Source organism: Ylistrum balloti, unplaced genomic scaffold (genome assembly GCF_031769215.1).
Source record: "Ylistrum balloti isolate Yb309-2 unplaced genomic scaffold, AGI_CSIRO_Ybal_v1 Utg369724, whole genome shotgun sequence".
NCBI lineage: Eukaryota > Metazoa > Mollusca > Bivalvia > Pectinida > Pectinidae > Ylistrum > Ylistrum balloti.
The window spans coordinates 2,464,836-2,481,601 of record NW_026781942.1 but is presented as its reverse complement, the minus strand read 5'-3'; the positions used below and the strand labels follow the sequence as shown (position 1 = coordinate 2,481,601).

The window sequence follows — 16,766 nt, the reverse complement described above, 5'->3', positions numbered from 1 at the left end:
CATGTATAATAACACTATTGTGACATGATAGATAAGTCACATTGTGATGACATCAATTGGTTGTCCTCATATTGAAATATGTATTGTTTGCATTGGAATCAGTCAATGTTCGGGGAAAAAACCAGGTAATATGATAAATAGAATCCCACATTTGTGTCATTGTGTGTATATATGGTACTCATTAAAACTGTTGATGACATGACAAATGATTGAACTTGTTTTAAAAAATTCTGTATTACATTGAAACTCATGTAACATCTTGTGTTTTAGTACAACTGATTTGTTTTAGACTCTCACTAGCAGAAAGTAACATATTGACAGATTAAAATCAGTCTCTATTACCTAAAACTTACTGAAGTGGTAGTTATAATATAATTGTAATACATTTGCAATGAGTGTCATATTTATACTATTGTACATGAAAAAGAAAACAGAAAATAGGATTTGTTAAATAGAGAAAAAGAAGGAAATGCAAAGATTTCAAATTACATATAAGCTTGTTTTATTTTCCCCACGTACACAATCTTTATTTGATGACATTGATATTGTGGTGTTACTGTTGTGATACCCAATGTAATGCTTGATACTGGTAACAGTGATGTGAATTACTGCCCAATACATAGAGTGGAAGTCTTAAGGCTAGTAATATTGTACCCTAGAAGACCTTACCAGTTAACAGTATTGGCGTAAAGAGTGCCAAATATCTATTTTGACATTCTGTCTCTCAACTGTATCATTCAAGATGAAATCTGAGTGATTGTCAAATACTGTCCATAGGAAGGAGTCCACACACTGGGCGATAACAGGATTTATATATTCTTGGAACTGTGTGAGGAGGCTTAAGATCCAAGTGTCAAGCTATCCTCTTCCTAATTATGAAAACAATTTATTCTGATGGACAGTGACGGTGACATCTTTCTTCTCATTGATCATGAATCCTAAGTTGATTATATGTGGGTGACAGTTGCTACGTATACACAGAATAATTTTTCCTCAACACTGTTTTATAGAAAGATTCACTAACAGACGACAGTAGATAATTTAGCTCTGAAATCTGATTTACTAGGATAAACTTGCTAATTTGTTTAAGTTTTGTTAAAAAAATTGAAATTAGATAGCTGAAAGCTGGATATGAAGAAATTGATCACTGGAGAATTTCAGGCACATTTCTTCAAAAAGAATTTAATGAAAATCATGAAAATTCAACTTGCATTCACTAAGGGCAAAGAGTAAAACACTGGGATTGATTAATTTGTTTTAAAATGTTATAATATGACTCAAATGGAGTGTTCTCCCTTGTATTTCAAAACTATTTATTGACATCAGAGAGTGTTTTAAAACCAGGGGTACAAGTCTTGAATATCATCCAAATGGGTAGTTTTGTATCCTTACAAATGGGGAACACAGCAGTGGTGCAAACAGAATTTTGTTTAGAATTTTGCAGTTTGAGGAAATGTGTTGGGAAATTAAACAATGAGTATGTATAAATCTGGCCCCATTTGCTAAAAGCTTGATTATGGAGTTAACTAGCAACCATAGTGAAAAACTCGAACTTGCCATTCAAGAGACATTAGGACTTTGGAGGCAATATTGACATTCAAATAATGTCAATCTGACCTATCGCAATAAACAGCTATGAAAAGATAAAGAATGCTGACAAACCAACATTGTTTTGATTAGTGTGATCGTATTTTCAAATTTTCATTTACCACAAACCAAGCTTTGAGCAACTGGAGCCTGACATGTTCATTTGACATAATCTATATCTTTTGAAGAATTGGATGGGCAGATTGTATTCTTGTCTGGATTCAACATGATATCATTGCATGGTTTGAGGTCCATGATTTAAATTAATATCTAGCATTTCAAAATCTGATGTTTGAATTTTTTCACCATGGTTTGTATTCACCGACTCCTTGTAGTGAAGTATGATTGATAACTGATGTTATTTTGTTTTTGTTAATAGTTCAATAAGTTGTTAACATAGACAAGCTTTGGTAGGTTCTTTTTCATGTATTCATATATTTTATTTGCTATCAACTGTACAAAGACTGCACAATGAGTTGTGTCTAGACTTGAGTCTGATACACTATGTCATATTGATTGTTATGATATATAAAGATAGAAGTACTATTACTTGTAATGAGATTTGTGAACAGGTTATTTATTTCAGCGGTTATGTTTGGAAAATATATGATGAATTAGTCTGGATTTTTCCGGTGTGATTTTACTGAGGATGAACAGTTTCTTACTATTGATAATATATGTAGTCGTACAGTCCTATGTATTGAGTCATTAAATTAGGCATCCATTTGAAGATTCTCAATTTGAAAGCCTCTAGCTTTCCTGACTAATGGTGTTGTATAAGCACTTGTACTTATTCACAGGGTCAAGGTCATTCCTTGAGACTCTCTTTTATAATGATTGAGGTTAACACTGTTTAACACATACCTTTACATGTCTGCATGTCGTCTTCTCTCTTCTATATATGTAGGTGTGTATTCATAAAAAAAGATTACTTGTCGCAATTTTGTGAATGAAAATAAGATATTAACATCATAGCACAACTTGCAGCCCAGATGAATCAGTAACAAGTAAAATACCTACATCACCACTTAAAATAAATTTGTTTGTATAATCACATGGGGCAAAAACTGAAACTTGCTTTAGAGTACTTAGTGAGTGGGCTCATTAAAGGACAATGGAGTAGGAACTACAATGGTGGGCTTATTACCAGGCATGGGCTTATAATCACTGTATAAAAATAGCATACTTTCATGTTTACTTACATTGAATGGCAGAGGAAGGATTTGTAAAATGCAGTACCGTCAAACTCACTACTCTCAACTCCAAATCTTTACAAAATTCTTGTAAAATACTTTATCATGTGAAATAACTATATAACCAAATGAAAAGTTATCCATTTTGTATACAAACGTGTACAACTGGTTTAGATATTCTGTATTCTCTCATACTTTCCACTGTATAGCTTTACATACATACATACATACATACACACACACACGCACGCACGCACGCACACACACACATACATTAGTGTTGGGAATCGGTTGAAATTTCCTGATCGATCATCAACTTTGTGTAACCGATCGATGATCAATTAAAATTGATTTATTCTTAATTGTCTATTTTGCATATTTTTCAAGTCTAAATACGTATTTTGTGTAATGTTTTAAAGTCAATTCAGGTAATTTGTAAAACTGATGTACATATACCATCTTTCTGTATGTTTGTTATTTGCTATTGCACAGAATACTTTTTCATAAAAGCAAATATCGTTTATTTTCTTAATAATTTTACTAATGTTGAAAATAATTTCAATATTTAAATACTTTATTTTCATACATCACGATGATTGATTACAGATTCTTTACTCGATTAATTGATCAAACATCTCAAACAAGTGATACTCGATTAACTCGATTAATCAGAACAACACTAACTTACATACATACACACATACACGCACACACACACACACACACACACACACACACACACACACACAATGTACAGCATAAGAGAGGTTGAATTTATTTATAAACAGAAGATAAGATTATTAGGTGAACTCTTCTTGACTTAGACCATGTGATATAAACTGGGTGGCGGGGATCATCTTCAACACACATGGTGTAAACTGTCACTCACTATTACAATCACTGAGTGTAAACTGTCACTCACTATTACATTCACTGGGTGTAAACTGTCATTTACCATTTTGGTAATGCCAAGAACACATTTACAAACCAGCAGAAAGGCTGTGTAAAGTATATCACTGAATCTCCCAAGTAGATGTAGTACAGTTAAATCTGAAGAATTATTTTTGCCTTGTTACAGCTGAAGGAAGGCTCCCAGTTCTATGTATGTTTTTCACCCAAATGGTGGATAATCAGTAATCTTCCAAATTTCAAAGAAATTGCTTCTGTACAATCTTCAGTTGTCATGGGGATCAATTTTCATGTCTTTTTATAGAATTACTTCATAGGGGACACTCGATTTTGAGGATAAATAGCATATAATAAATCTACTTGTACTTATTTCAGCAGTTCCTGGAAATATAAGTTTGTGGATTAAGAGTGTCCACAAAATCAATGAAAATAAATTATCCACAGAAATGTTTTTTTAGGTGGAAGAGCAGGACTGGTAATGGAGACTATGTTTCCTTGTATGTATATTGACCATATTTAGTGAAGGATAGACACTGTCTACATCAGATAAGATTGGCCATGTCTGAGACATGTATAGGCCTGTACCATGCATGCTAAAGGGGGTAGTGTTGTCCTGATGGTGTCCAGCAGGCTGACTAATGATCAGATAATAGTGGAAAAGTAAACATTTCCTTGACCAGATTGAAATTGATAGGTGCTGGAGGGATGTAATTACTGGTATGGTCAGAGTGGCTAATTTCAGGGGATGGGTGGGACAGGCATTAAGATATATGCAGGATCTTAATGGTTCTATTGTAGGATTGGACTTGCATGTTTATCCCATAATACTCTGATAATAGTGGTGGCTTAATCTCATTCTCCCATCGCAGAGGATAGGTTCACATGCCGAAGGGATCGTACAAATGGCACACAAGTGAAAACCACCTTTAGATACAAATTCAGAATTTTTATACAGCATATTACCAAAAATATAGCATTATACAGCAATGTTCCTCTTCTAGCTGAAGAACTTCAGGGTGATACTTGGACCCAAAGTGTTGATAGCTAAAAGGGTGCTTAATTAGGAATATTAGTTGAATTTGAAATAAAGGTCCAAATATACACATGTAGATATGAATAAGTCCCATAAATTTCCTTATTTTTTGATATTGGAAATGTCAGGTTTACCTCAATATAGACTATCTTTATTTATAATGATATAATTCATGATTGTGCAAATTGATAGTCATCAGCCATCATAAACTGTCCTGATGGTAAAGGGGCATAACCCAGCATCAGGAAAAGTGTCAAATATTATATCACATTAGAGATCACAGTCACCAGACATCATAAACTGCCCTGATGGTAAAGGGGCATAACCCAGCATCAGGAAAAGTGTCAAATATATCACATTAGAGATCATAGTCACCAGACATCATAAACTGTCTTGATGGTAAAGGGGCATAACTAGCATCAGGGAAAGTGTCAAATATCATATCACATTAGAGATCATAGTCACCAGACATCATAAACTGTCCTGATGGTAAAGGGACATAACCCAGCATCAGGAAAAGTGTCAAATATCATATCACATTAGAGATCATAGTCACCAGACATCATAAACTGTCCTGATGGTAAAGGGGCATAATCCAGCATCAGGAAAAGTGTCAAATATATCACATTAGAGATCATAGTCACCAGACATCATAAACTGTCTTGATGGTAAAAGGGCATAACTAGCATCAGGGAAAGTGTCAGATATCATATCACATTAGAGATCATAGTCACCAGACATCATAAACTGTCCTGATGGTAAAGGGACATAACCCAGCATCAGGAAAAGTGTCAAATATCATATCACATTAGAGATCATAGTCACCAGACATCATAAACTGTCCTGATGGTAAAGGGGCATAACCCAGCATCAGGAAAAGTGTCAAATATCATATCACATTAGAGATCATAGTCACCAGACATCATAAACTGTCCTGATGGTAAAGGGACATAACCCAGCATCAGGAAAAGTGTCAAATATCATATCACATTAGAGATCATAGTCACCAGACATCATAAACTGTCCTGATGGTAAAGGGACATAACCCAGCATCAGGAAAAGTGTCAAATATCATATCACATTAGAGATCATAGTCACCAGACATCATAAACTGTCCTGATGGTAAAGGGGCATAACCCAGCATCAGGAAAAGTGTCAAATATCATATCGCATTAGAGATCATTATTCTGGAGATAATGGCATGAATCATGATTGATGAGTGTTATAGGAACCTTTTTTTCAATTGCAAATAAGTTCAGTGGTTTGTTTAAATGATCGTTCATGAACTCTTTAGGTCAATAAAACCAGAGAGTTGGATTAAGTTAGAGTTGGTGTGTATAAGCATATACGTGGTATATCACAAAAGAGGATGTTATCATTACAATTCTGCAGAAAAGAACAGTTATAAAAAAGTCACAGTTCATAAAGAAGGCAAAGAATTTTCATATTATCTGGATTATATAACATGCATGTAAAGATTTGCCAATTGACTATTTGCATCTAAGTTATATATAGCAACAGAATAAGTAAGTAAGTAGTTAGATCTAAATAGAAACCAGAAGTATTTATAGGCTTGTACTGTGGTTGTGATGGGAGGCATTGTACACACGAAGGATGATGCAGCAGATTTTGTAGACTCTATGGTCCTAATCTGGGTCAGCTGTGGGGGTTTTATTGAGTTATAATTGGTGTCTGTAGTGAAGCCATGAGTACACTTTCACCCCCTCCCTGGTAATCACACTCAACCGCCAAGTATAAACACCTACCCAGCTCCGAGTACTTATCTATATATACATAATAAAGATTCCATAAAAACAAGACTTCATAGGACTCGGGGTCATTAATCACACTTCAGTTAAGACTCCTTTCTCTTCAACATTTGCTCTACTTTAATCTTCCCTTCAAAATCTTACACCTATAAGAAAGAGACCTTGGAAACTCTAAGATGAATCTTATGTATCTCGCTTAATCTGACGATGATCTGTTTGGGGGCCTTGCAGCTTAAAAAGATGCATGAGTTATCTCTTTGTTTTTTTAAACCAAATTAACTTGATACATGTAATCTATCAGGTTATGCATGGATGATTATATGAAATTGTGAGTTCAGATTAAAATTCTATATGCTTGCACATACTTAAGAAATATAGGCCTAAATGTAGCAAAGATTTTGATATTTCTAATTAGCATGTAGCTGTTTACACTTATGTAAATAAAAGCCAACTATCCAAAAATAGGTACTTCACGATCACAGAATCTGCAAGTTAGATAAATATAAAGGTTAATGGTAAAAATCAGTGATGATGAAAAGTAGGTAGATTAATTGGTAAGTTAAAAAGATAAATATTGTTAAGGTCATTTCTAAAAGTTTAAGATTATTAAAGGGATATGAAATTTTGTAGATTGTGTAAGCAAAAGATTATAAAATCAGATTCTGAGAGATAGTAATAAATAGCTTTAAATCACTTCCTCCCTGAAGGTATGTAGTCAGCATAACATGTACTTATTTGAAAGCTTCCTAAGGGAAGACATGTAACATGGACTTATCAGATGATCGGTGACATACAACCTACTTTGATCATAGGGTTGATTACTTGGTTCTACCTGTGTTTACCTCCTACCATGTGGTCAGAGCTTGACCATTAACGTCAGGTTAGCCAAAGGTCAATAATTACAGTCACTTGTACTGATCCAGGAAATCCTGATCATAAACAACTCTTCTATAGACATTCTCCCAGACATGGTTGATATTTCAAACTTTGAATATGTGTATCCTATATCCTAACTGATACTATATTATATGTCTGGATATTAAAATACCTCAGGAGTAGGGGGTACATGTGGGGAAAATTTCCATCCATTGCTGGGTTGCAAACTTCTGCAAAGTATAGCATTGTATATGTTATGTGTCAGCGACTACTTTCAGAAATTTCATGGGACCTTTTAGCCTCAATAGACTCTCTGACTTCTATGGATAATTATCACATTCTTAATTTCGTTGTATTTACATTTCTAGCAGTCTATGTCTAGAAATAACTAGCCCTCCTATATATATTTGCTGTTCTGTAGATTGTTCTTGAAATTTCATTGTCCTATAATGAGCCCTGACCGCTGGTACAGAAAGGTAATGGTTTTTAGTCAGAAGTCTTGATCACCTTAATGTGGTTAGTATTAGTGGTTATTATGTACTGCAACAAATAGAAAGTTTACTGTAGTTCAATCCAGTACAGGTATACTTCTCCAAACAACTCTATTGTGTTATGGCCACAGTATACACAGATTGATAGTAATGTAGTCCTTTACACCATAAGCTGTTCAACATGTGGGCACTGTAATTCACATGTTCAAAGCCTATTATCATATTATTACCATAAGTCGCAAACTGTGGTAAGATACAAAATTTTAAAAGTTTTTGGACAAAAGCGCTGGCTACATTAAAGTGTTATATATAAAAAGATCCTGTTTTAAATTTCAACTATTAGCATATTATATAATATTATAATTAGTCATTAGTGCCTTGAAACATTGTTATACTGATCAGGCTTTGCTGGGGAATATTGTATTTTGCATATAATATGTACCTGGTATTATGAAACAGGTTGTACTACTATTGACATGTCGATCAACATGTATATAGGCATTACAGATTACAAATCAATATCACTATTTATGTAATAAGATTTTAACCGTAGATTTATATAGGTTTTAATTCAGAGTACCATATTTATCCTGCAAAATAAGTTGATGGTGCCAATAAAGACCTTACCTCTAACACAAAGTAAGTTGGTGGACTTCTGACTGTGCAGACTTTTTAGTATTATTTAATGGTTATGTTATTGAACAGTGTTGCGGCGCTTAATTAAAATATTGTCAGGTTTGGGTTAATTAAGTGGTAGCTAGCTAAATATGATCTATTAATGTAAAAAATAAATAAAGCATAGTTTAACTCATGTTATGAAGCCAATGACTTTTAAATTATATAATACAACCCTCAGACTTTGTAATCTGACAATGTCATGTCTGACAGAGTCAGGTGAACTAATTATAATCATTTTCAAACAAGCTAAACAGCCAACCTTTTACTCCAACAATAAAGGAAAATTAAATTTACCCAATTGTATTGGAAAGCAATTGGCCTCCCACATTATGTTGGATAACATAATTACCAGCTACTATAAGGTGACCCAGCCTTAAAATGACCTGGACAGTTTATTGACCCTTTATCCAGTTGTGTTGGATAGCTAATGATGAGCTTCTGCATGATGTTCATTTAAGTAAGCACCAGCTACTACTACAAGGTGACCCAGCTTCAAAATGACTCAGACTTCTCATAGGGTAACAAAACCAGCACACAAACAAGCAATCATTGGTTTTTAAGGGATTTGATATATCATGATAAATTTCATTGCTAGCAAAGTTTTTTACCACTTTATATCATAACATTCAATTTTTGTCACTTCACTCTGACAATTTCTGAATACTTGCCAGAGGGTATTTGCATATTTCTCACATTATAAGTATGTTTTTGCCTAACTTATGTTACACTCTTTTGAGGCCCTCTCATTAATTACACTTTTTAACCTCGAGGTAAAATGAAATTGTTTTTTATCCAGACCTACAACAAAATCGTTTCATTCATACTTGCCACTGGAAAATGAAAATGCCCTGAGCTTAAGAGGGCCTATGCCAGTGTACGGTATAAAATCAAGCTTGATTGATATTGTAGAATAAACGACCTTGAACTAAAGGTCACACTTATATAAACATGATGCATGTATATGTTAATGTTCTGGTATGTCTGTAAGGACCTTTACTTGAGAACAAGTGACTCGACTATAAAATAAATGGATCTTCACATTATCACATGATTTTGTGCTGTAGTTCATTAATTATGAACACACATACCTGCCCATCAACATTTTATTACAAGCATACCTGTATACATTGACCCTGGTCCCTCACTGTCACATGTAGAGGGAATACAAATTTGACATTTGCAGCACAAGTTTGCCAGGATGATCCCCATGGTGTCATTAGGTGTAGAGAGAAATATTTAGGTCTGATAAATTGTCACATTCAGTGTAATACGTGTAGATCAAGGTATGTTCTTCAGACTGTAGCTGTCAACATGCCATAGATGGAGGTTTTGTATTTTTTCTATACTGCTCAAGTAGAGCAAAAGCAGAAGTTATTTTCATATGTGAATGAATGCGAGAGGCTTCAATCCCTGAGAGTGCTGGGATTTCCCAGTAGTTAATCCCTGAGAGTGCTGGGATTTCCCAGGAGTTAATCCCTGAGAGTGCAGGGATTTCCCCGGAGTTAATCCCAGAGAGTGCTGGGATTTCCCCGGAGTTAATCCCTGAGAGTGCTGGGATTTCCCAGGAGTTAATCCCTGAGAGTGCTGGGATTTTCCAGGAGTTAATCCCTGAGAGTGCTGGGATTTTCCAGGAGTTAATCCCTGAGAGTGCAGGGATTTCCCCTGAGTTAATCCCTGAGAGTGCTTGGATTTTCCAGGAGTTAATCCCTGAGAGTGCAGGGATTTCCCCCGAGTTAATCCCTGAGAGTGCAAGAATTTCAGGGGCATTCAATATTCAACATATTGTATTATCTAGTAATAAGCCGATATCTGGTCCATCCATATCTCCTACTGATTAAGAAAATCATATACCAATGCTGTTTTATTGCCCTGTAATAAGCTCACCCCCTGACTTTTTTAACTCTGAGGTAAATCATTTTAATGGCCTATTGGGCTTATCAGCAGGTAAATGCAGTATTTTATATCGGAAAAAGTAATCAACACATTAAAAGCCAACTTCAAGTCATGAAAGATTTTGGATGAAAGGGGAATTCAATACGATGGAGCTGGGTTAATTTCAATAGAGAGGAGGAGAGTAAAAATTCCCCTGAAGCTCAAAGATAGGGAAAATGAATTTCATGAATTGGTATATATACCAGATAAATGGATAAGTCAGTATATGATGGGCATTTCAAGGATCTGAAAATTTCCAGAAGATTGGAAATTTAACCACTGTTATAGAGAATTCAATACAAGAAAAGAAATTAACCGAGGCAAATTTTCAAAATATCTCAAGATACAGTGAAAACTTGTTATCTTGAAATTCAAGGGGTTGTGGAAAATATTTTGACTTATCCGAATTCTGACTCAAAGGAAGTGTCCAAATAAGGTTGGTGATATCAGTTTCCTGACGTTGATAACGGTTTGGACGAAGTTTAATTTAAGGGCTATGATAGCATGGTATACCATGGTACAAACAGCATAATTTAATCTGTTTTATCTGCTTTCTCCTTTTATTGTTTATTCATCCAACAACAGAACATGCTATAGCAACACTAATGAAGTACATTTGCACTCACATCGTTCTGTCCTGCACACATGTACACTACCATTACTTACCAAGCTCATATAGATCATATATTTTACGGAATGACAATAAAAAGAAAACAAAATTTGCATTTGGTATGTCTTTATTATGAATAAATAAACATGAAAAACCTGGCAACAGAAAGTTTTTATCTGTTACAGAAAAAATCATATTAAGCACTTGATTACCAAATCACACACAGATATAGGCTCAATGAAAAATAATTTCAGCACTTCATTGTCAAAGCACTAAATCTGGCAAGGTACCCCATCACAGTCCTTTAGAGAACAAGCAAAAAAATTAGTTTCTCTTGGAATTGTGGCAATCAGATTTCATCAAAAAGTTCATAGTGATATGATGGCTTCATTTTGATCATTCCTGAAGATGTACGTAACCAATTAAAGCTAAAGGTTTCCATGTCTTGTGTAAACATGCTATTTATTGAACATACAGGTAAGTCATAGCTACAGGGTGGTGAGACTAATTAAGAAGCTAACTTTAAGTTTGATAATTAAACTGGTAATTAATCGCCAGAGACCAAGTGTTGTGTGTACTATGGACCGATACACTGTTATTAGCCATGTGTTACACACAGGTGAATTTCTGCTCTGTGACATTCTATGTATTGACCAGTTTCATGAGAAAATTAATTTTGAGGCTACAACTGAATAAAAAATAATTTATAGACATAGAAGGAAAATATTGAGACTTAGAAATTATTTCGATTCAAATGGAATTTTGACTCGAGTGATTTCAAGACGAGTTTCAACTGGATTACTTGTGGCATATTCTCTATAAATATTTCAAGAAAACACATATAGCAAGTGTTGTATGGTTCTAATTCATTTTTTTATGAGAATGAGGTACTGTGTAGATACAGACTAGCAGCTGGTGTCTTGTTGTTTTCACACATTGTGAGTGTTAGATAGAAGTTTGTTGTGTCATCAAAATTGTAATTACCCTGCTGGCTCATATAAAAGTCTGTCTCCTTGTCTGCTTGCCCTTTCCAGGAGTCGGGAACTTTAACCACATTATAGCTGCAGGAGACTGTGATCATGCCTGTTAGGTTAATATGTTTATAGGTTACAAAACATACACCTGGTTACCATAGCTACACCAGGTTACCATAGCCACACCAGATTACTATAGCTACACCTGTTTACCATAGCTACATCAGGTTACTATAGCTACACCTGGTTACCATAGCTACACCAGGTTACTATAGCTACACCTGGTTACCATAGCTACACCAGGTTACCATAGCTACACCAGGTTACTATAGTAACACCAGGTAAAGATAGCTAAGTTTTTCTAGCTGCATCAGGTTACTATAATTACATCAAGTCACAATAACTACATTTTAGCTGCATCAAGTTCTTATGGTTACATCTAGGTACTATATCAAGTCACTAAACACCAGGTCACTATAGCTACATCAAGTCACTAAACATCAGGTCACTATAGCTACATCAGGTCAATAAATACCAGGTCACTATAGCTACATCAAGTCACTAAACATCAGGTCACTATAGCTACATCAGGTCAATAAATACCAGGTCACTATAGCTACATCAAGTCACTAAACATCAGGTCACTATAGCTACATCAAGTCATTAAACATCAGGTCACTATAGCTTCATCAAGTCATTAAACATCGGGTCACTATAGCTTCATCAAGTCATTGAACATCAGGTATTTTATATCAGCAGCTTGATAAGACAGTCTAAAAACCTTATATAACTTTCATATAGCAGAGGTATCCTTAATTATATTTTGTAGAAATTTTATATTTGTTCTGATTATAGAGCCAGTATTATTTGAAATTATCTATTAAGGAAAGGACAAAATAACTAAGACTTATTTATAATTGTTTGTTCGATTTTGTGAAATGTTCAGGATTTTCATCTGCTTTTATAGTGCCCAACATATTGTGGGTCACTAGTCATTGTTCTGGTAATGTTATATGGGAAAGACTTTCAATCAGTTAAATCAATTAGATGAGATTTCTTCATTTGTCTTCAAATTATCAGATACTTGTAATTAATGAATCTGAATTCCAAATGCAGCGGATGATGACAAGTTATGAGAAACAGTTGATTATAGCTATATGTAGGCATTAGATTTTGACAGCTCCCTCCACCACCAAATGTTCTGTGCAGCTATGCAAAAAATTTCTATTTTATCTATTTATTGGGGTGTAGAAATGTAATTTCAGTAATTATGACCGTCCTTACATAATATGTTTTATCCCAATCATGACCATCAAATTACACAAATTGTCAAGCTGTGTTTATTGAAAGCTGATTTGTCTCCTTATGGAAATAACTTTGTTTCGATAAATGTTTACCTGTAGATCCCACTTACCTGGTGTCTCTTCACTGGAAAAATCAATAGTTGATAATTAATGTTTCAATCCGTGGTCTAGAAAGCCTTTTGATCTTCCTATCACCATGGTTGCACCTACGTGTATATATCTACCTAGTTCCAGCGTGTGGTCCTCATCACAATGCCAAGCATGGCAAAAAGGTCAAACCATTAATGTTATATGATGGTGGTGTTTTTCTTCAGGAGAAAGGAGGCCAAGGACTTCGACTGAGATAAACAAGAGATGCATATGTAACAAAATATATGAAAACTTCAAAATGTAAATGAAGATGTTTAACGTTTGAAAACAATTACAGGGTTTAATTTGCTTGGATTGATAGCTCTATGAACAGCCAGAGAAATTTTTACATTTTGGGTTAGAGCTTATGGCTACCAAACTGAAAATAATGCAGGAGGCCCACCCATGTGCTAAAGCAACTAGGGTTAAAGTATTTTACACAAAAACAACCATTGTACTTTAGGTCACTGCAGTGAGAAATGCTAATTGCTCTGGCATTATTTTCACACACCTTTGCTCTTCCTCCAAGATTGCAAAATATGATATACTCTTAAATGACTATCTAATTTTTTGTACACTACAGCCCATATAACTGTGTAAATTTACATATAAACCATACCTTTTATTACATTCTCAATAAGTAAATAACATAATTTTATGTTTTTAAATTTGAGTCTCTGCAAATGCCATCAAAGTAAGTGCTGATTGTAATGTGTCACAATAATAGCTTATTTTGCCAGAAGTTGTACATTCAAATATTATTGAAACAGTGATATATTTGAATAATTTGTGATTTTGGGTTTTTTTCATATTGATATATAATATTTATAGTTGTCAATAAATTAAATTTTTTAAAGAAGATGAGTGCTATATTGTGTCTAAACATGCATGGAGTTACTTATGGATCAATTATATATGTACATTGTAAAGTGAACCAAACCATAGAGCTTTGTGCTGGTTATTATGTCTTTTAATTACATATAAACATTCCTGCTGAGTTTACTACATTGTGACGCAGGAGAATACTTCTATAGATTCAATACTGATACTTTTCACATGATTTCTATTATTGTATAAATAGTTCTATGTGTTCGTGTGCGATCATATGGCTATTGGGACCCGCATTGAGATTTTATCATTTATGATTATATTTGGCTCAGTTGATGTTTAGCCTCTACTTTCTCTGTAGGTTGTTGATTATGTGGCTTCTATGCCATCGGAGGACACAATCATTTGTATCTAATGTTCACTTTTTAGGAGTTCTTCATTCTGTAAATTCATTTTGTCTCCATCAGTAACTATCTAACAGTAATGTGTTTTGGGATTAACAATGTGCCATTAATGTAGAGAACCAGACTCTGTTCTGTAGTGTCTAATGCAGAGAACCAGACTCTGTTCTTTAATGTCAATTTGTCCGGAGAGACGCACTTCTGCTTTAACTGAATCTTGAAACTTGTGACTTTATTGAAAAAATTTTCACCCACGAAGACAAACATAAAAAACATGATTTTCAGAATGGAGAGGAGATTTCGTTGTTGGCTTCGACAAAAAGTAATTCTTGTCTCCAAAAAGATCTTTAAAATGGCTTTCCTAAATACAATACTTTTATCCTGCTGTAAGGTGAAGGAGCCAAACACATTACTTTTAATTCTGAGTCAGAGTAAATTAATAAGAGGATGGGCTTATTACAGGACAGAACTATTTATAGGTACATTTTGTGCAGATCTGTGATTGAAAGAGTTGGGCTTATTCGTTGGGTTTATTACCAGCCATGGGCTTATTGCTGGATAAATACATTAAGTTATAATATTTGGTAATTGAAAAACTCCCTGCTTACGGAAAAACCAATATGATATTTGATACTGCTTTTTAAGATAATTGCTACTCCCTTGCTATAGCAAAAACTTTACAACCACTAAGATAGACTACATATATCATGTAGACGTATATGACAAACAAGCTGTCGTTTTATTAATTATTCTAAGCAGTCTAAATCTAAGGGTGTCAAAAGGCAAACCCTAGACAGTTTAAACAATTTAGGCCTTAGTATCACTGATGGGCCCTAGAAGGATAAAACAACTGTGTGATGCAGTTTAACTCATTGGTTTGCTCTTCTGTATTTAAATTAAAAATTGCTATTCATATGTGTGTCTTCTGCACTCTGTCCAAGCTACTACTTACTAAGTGTGATTATACCTCCCAGTTTTGTGTAGTGATTAGATATTTTCCGCCTCAGTTCCTTGAAATTTATATAGGTGTTATATGTTGGGGTTTTTCTTGCATTTATAATAGTTCCTTGTCAGAAATAGAGATTTTCAGCAAAATGTCTGGCACATACATAGACTTCATTCATTGTATTGCATTAAAAAAGAATAGAAAAATGTTTGTGAAATTGACACTTAACATATATAACAAGGTTTGGCTGATTGGACAAACAGTTTCTTACATTGAATACAGGACGCTTTCAAGTTTTCATATTTACCGTAACTTGACTGTACAGAATGCTAACACATTGGCTGTCAACAGATGCCACACGAGGTGTTAGAGTGTGTTTGAGTGTTCAGCAAAGCCTCATGGTAATGTCATGCACAGTCCTTGTTAGTGTAAGGCCTGATTACTGTAACATGGTACAGTATTAACATAAATCAACCCCTATTTGATCTAATTTAGAAGAACTGATCATATCATACCTTTCTTATCCTTCCTGAAACTTTCCCTTTATAAAAACACATGCATTGTGCCAGGGCCAATGGTGTGTTGTTTATGTTGACTGTTAACTATCTCCATTTCCTTCAGGAATATGTCTGTGATTGGAAACATTTTGCTGTCTTGTTGCCAACATATGTATTTTCAGCTTCTTCTTCATGAAATATTTAACATTGTAGACAATACAGATGGGTATTCTTATAAGCAATAAAAATGCCTATTTGGATTTCAGATTTTTGTAAATATTTTGTTGTAGAGCTCTGATATGTTGTTGGTTTTCGGCAGAGATCAAGTAACAAAATCCTTTGAAGTACATTATGAAGAAACAAGATAATCCCTAACAGTAATAACAACAGTTTAGGCCCCTGCTTGTGATATTTGTATTATAGCAATACTATGTTGCCTGCTTTATGTGACAGATATATTAGGTCACTATGATATTTGTTGTTTGTTGTCTGGTATAACAAGCCCCTGTGACTTGAGCTTAACAATGCTTTGTTTGTTGTCTGGTATAACAAGCCCCTGTGACTTGAGCTTAACAATGCTTTTTTTGTTGTCTGGTATAACAAGCCTCT

General features: G+C 34.4%; 1 protein-coding gene across 1 annotated transcript in view; it reads left to right on the top strand.

Annotated features, from left to right (window-relative positions):
* LOC132565521 (plexin domain-containing protein 2-like) overlaps positions 1-16,766 on the top strand; it is a 131,728-nt gene that overhangs the window by 5,899 nt on the left and 109,063 nt on the right. The window lies entirely within an intron of this gene.